The following is a 4534-nucleotide window of genomic DNA, read 5'->3' as shown; positions in this document are numbered from 1 at the left end:
TTTAAACCAAATAATTTCATATCACATACTTAGAAAGCTTAAGTGTGTCCTGCTTGAAGACGAATAGGCAGATTTAACTCATTTTATCCTCTACCCACAAATTTTTTTTTTGCAGATTTTTTATTTGAATTAGAAACAAGATTGTTTTACATGACAATCCCAGTTCGCCTTTCCCTTCCCTCCTCCCCTACCACCCCCTCAACTAAAACCCTACCTATCACATATCCTTTCTGCTTCCTCTGGATTGTGAGGCCTTCCATAGGGTGTCATCAGTGTCTATCATATCCTTTGGGATAGGGCCTAGGCCCACCCCCATGTGTCTTGGCTCAGGAAGTATTCTTCTATATGGACTGGGCTCTCAAATCCACACCTATGCTAGGGATAAATACTGGGCTTCTACAGGAGGTCCCATAGATTTCTGAGGTTTCCTCACAGAAACCCATGTTCTTTGTCTACTCACAAATTTTTATTGTGCTCTGAACTATCACTTTTTTCCCTCACTAGATTTTAGTGGTATAAACCATTTAAAAATCTAATCATTCTCTCTTCTTCTTTGAAAATAGTCTTCAAAGTGCCAGACAAGAACTTGCCCTTCATTTTCTATCTTTGCCCCTGTATATGAGTAACAGGATCTTTTAAGTTTAAGAACAACACATTCTTGGTTTTTGTTCCATTATATAATAGAAGAAACTCCAGTGTAATATAAATCTCTCAACAAATACAAACACTTTATGGTTTTAGGATGCTTTTGAGGCATTGTCTACAAGCATCCAAGGCACGGAGGACATTATCTGGAAGGTAGTTTAGTTTTGAAACATCTTGGATTGACTCTCAGCAATAGGTTAGCAAAACAGATGTGACATGGATAGAGGACATTTGGGAACCAGTTGAGCTTTCAAGAATGATTTTATTTCTATCTACAAAAGACAAAAGTTCAGGGGCATTTTAAAAGGAATCCAGCCAGCAGCAAGAGCACTGATTGTGACCTAATGACAAAAGGCGTTTTCTTGCCCAGATATTTAGATCATGCTGTCCTGTGAGCACAGGACTCATGTATCAAAGCTTTCCGGTTTAAGTGTAGCCACCAAGCTGTTGGGATTAGTGGATATGAGATGTGTTGATACACATCTCCAAGATTTCATTGCTAGAGATGTAAAGAAATTCAAGTCTAGTCCAGGAATTAAAACATTGATGGGAAGTCTCCGTCTCTTTCATCAGTTTTCATTCTGATGAAATCAAGTCTTCTCAGGAGATGGATGGAGCCACAGTGCAAGGTAACTGGGGCAGTGGCACTAAAGTGGTATTAACCGGAGAGGGAGTCTAAGGGACATCCCACATCTGTGCAGGAGAGCGAGTTACAGAAGGGGAGATTAAATGATGCTATCTCAGTCAGGATTCAGAACAGTTAAAAAAATCTCAAAAAAGTAGCATCAGTGATCTTTTAACCACTTACGATCAGTAAGTCTCTATACTTTCCTAAATGAAAAGCAAGATTTTGTAAAAAGCATTCAAAGGTATTTAAACAACATGGGAGACCATTCATGGGAGAAGTAATGAAAAGTAAAGTGATAGTGGAATTTGTCTAAGATTTGAGTTCCAGTGAGCAGGATGTCATGAGATATTGCTTCATTACGTCTGTGCTCACAGGGAGAGGAGAAAGATGGTGCTAAGCCTGGGTGATTTGCAACAAGAGGCTTTGATGGCAATGAAACAGGAAAATTCGAAGGTAGATTTGGCATTCATTTATATAAGGTGAATGTGAGGAAATGAAGGAATTTAGTCCTCTCACTGCAGAAGTTCCAAGAGGCATTAATAATGGGAGATCATCAGAGTGAACACAGAAATGGAAGTACAGTATGAAGGAGCCTGTTAGACTAATGTCTATGAAGAGAATCATACTAATTGCAGGTATTTGACCAACTTTAACCTACAGAGAGACTTTTAATATGCTTCCATCTAGTAAGGCAAAGAATAAGCAATATTTTATATTTGAACAATCAGCAATTTTTTAAAATATTCATTTTATTTACTCTTTATGTCTTTTACATCATGCTTCTCCATCCCATTCATTACCCCATGCCTTCATATCTACCCTCTGCCCTTCTTGCAAGCTCCCCCAATACAAAATAAAAAAAAATTAAGGGAAACAAGAAAAACAAAAGGAAAAAAATGACAGCCTCTTCACAGCAGGGCTGGTCCCTTCACATTCTCCCACAGATCATGGGTAGGGTAGATGTTGGGGTGGGCCAACTTATAACCCTGGTTCTGAGTGTGGGTAGTTGCAGGGTTGGTTTGCCTGCCAGCTTCTCCCCCAGTCCCTCCCATCCTCACCACCAGGATGAGCTCTCCAGCATTGCCACCTGGCTAGTTCACCCTTTGCAGCCAGGAGGAGGTCAGTTCTTCAGGGGCGGCTCTCCAACATCTACATCACCAGGGCCAGCTCTACTCTGGCACAGGGACAATCTCCTGAGTGCTACAGCTGGTGAGGAGCAGGGACAGCCCATTTGCTCTTATGACCTCAGGACCAGCTCTCCTCCCACCTGCCACAGGCAAGGGTCTGGGAGGGACATCTCTCTCCCACCCACAGCACCATGTGGCAGCTGAGGTGCAGGGCCAGATCTCCCACACTCATGTTCTTGGGGGCGGTTCACCTGCACCCCTGTCCATAGGGTCAGCTCTGCTGTGCTGCCCAGTCAAGGTGCAGGGTCCTCTTTCTTGAATGCTGCAACTGGTAAGGAGAAGGGTCAGCTCCCTTTTCTGTCCATCACAGGTGGCAGGGGCAAAGGGGGAGGGCATCTTTCCCTCACCCTCACCGCCACATGGCAGATGAGGGAGTATGGTCAGCTATCCCATTCTCATGCGCTCAGGGTCAGCTTTCCCACACCTAGACCATCAGGGTGAGCCCTACTGTGCTGCCCAGGGGAGGATTAGGGCCTGCATTTTTTGAGTGCTGCTGGTGTTAATGGGGTAGATCCTCTTCTTCATCTGTCGAAGGTGTCAGCAATGTTTTATATTGGAACTAGATATGTAGATAGAGATAGATAATGATTGATAAATAGGCAAGCAGGCAGGCAGGCAGATAGATAGATAGATAGATAGATAGATAGATAGATAGATAGCTGACTTGTAAAATGATGCTGTCATATCCAGAAATAAGAAAAATTAATACCAGGGTCACCATTTGAGGTTAATTTAGAAGTCCATTTCTAAGTACATTATATTAAAAGCATGATTGGAAATACCCACTGGTGGCTGCAGATGTGTAACAGGAGCTCAGGTCAAAGTCAAGGATGGCAAAGTAGGGGTGAATGTTCACTTTACCAGAAGGAGCCTGTACAGGTCAGACAATAGGATTTTTGAGGAAGGGAGGAGGGAATAAGAAAAGAATAAGATAAACGATATGTCTTTAAAGTAAGTAGCATATGGACAATGGGTAGTTAAACAGACCAATTCAGTAGAACCATACAGGAAGAAGAGTGGACACCACTCAGTGGACTTAATGATAAGATGCTTCATGGTCTTTGAAGAGGCAGATTCAAGAGTGGAATAGAGAAGACAGAATGTTTGGAAAACAAGGGTATGTAGATAAGTGGTTGTGTTTGTGTAGACTTTTATACAATTCAGGATCCCCTGCCTAGAGGATTGGTGTTGCCCATAGTGGGATGTTTTCCTCTATCAGTGAGGCATTAAGACCCCATAATTAAGACTCTCAGGTGATTGTAGTTTGTGCCAAACTGACAGTTAAAACTAGTTCATTTGTTCTGATTTTGTTTAAGTAACTTTCTCTGTGAGAAAGAAACAACACTAAGGTCTACACTTGACTAATTGTAAAATCCATTGTCTTCCATGACTTCCTTCGCTGAAGGTGGAAAGGCTTAGTTCTGTTCAGGTTTCCACTTCTTCCCAGCACTCCTTCTTTACCTTAGGGCACTTAGAATATAAATGAAATTATTTTAAAGGTGTTCCCATTTGCAATTAATAATGAGAGTCATGTTTATCATCTTGGTGTTGATTGTGTTCTTTTGAATTCCTGTCCCTGGTTCAGCTGCCAGTCTGGGGCCTCCGGTGGTGGTGGTGTTTTTGCATGGCAGGACACTGCCAGGGTGTTGAATGAGGTGTAGAGATAAACCAACAGGAGCTGGCAGATGCTTCTACAGCCTGAAAGGAGATTTGCTCTAGTGTCACTTCTGGGACTGTGATGAAATATCTTGACAAAAACCAATTTAGGGAAGAAAGGGTTTATTTGGCTTACATTTCCAGGGCCCAGTCCATTGTTGTAAGGAAGTCAAGGCAGGAAGTTAAAACATCACATCCATGGTCGAGAACAGAGCAAGAACAAACACACTGATCCTTGCCTGCCTGCTATCTCTACACTTTACACAGTTCAAGACCTCCTTGCCTAGGGAATTGGTGCTGCCTACAGTGGGATGCATGTTCCTATATCAGTTAACACTAAGACCATCTTCAATAGACATGCCCTATGGCTAACCTGATCTAGACAATTCCTCTTTAGATTCTCTTCCAAATTGATTCT

The sequence above is a fragment of the Cricetulus griseus genome (genome assembly GCF_003668045.3).
Source record: "Cricetulus griseus strain 17A/GY chromosome 1 unlocalized genomic scaffold, alternate assembly CriGri-PICRH-1.0 chr1_0, whole genome shotgun sequence".
In the NCBI taxonomy this organism is placed as follows: Eukaryota; Metazoa; Chordata; class Mammalia; order Rodentia; family Cricetidae; genus Cricetulus; species Cricetulus griseus.
Note: the sequence above shows the minus strand (reverse complement) of the source record.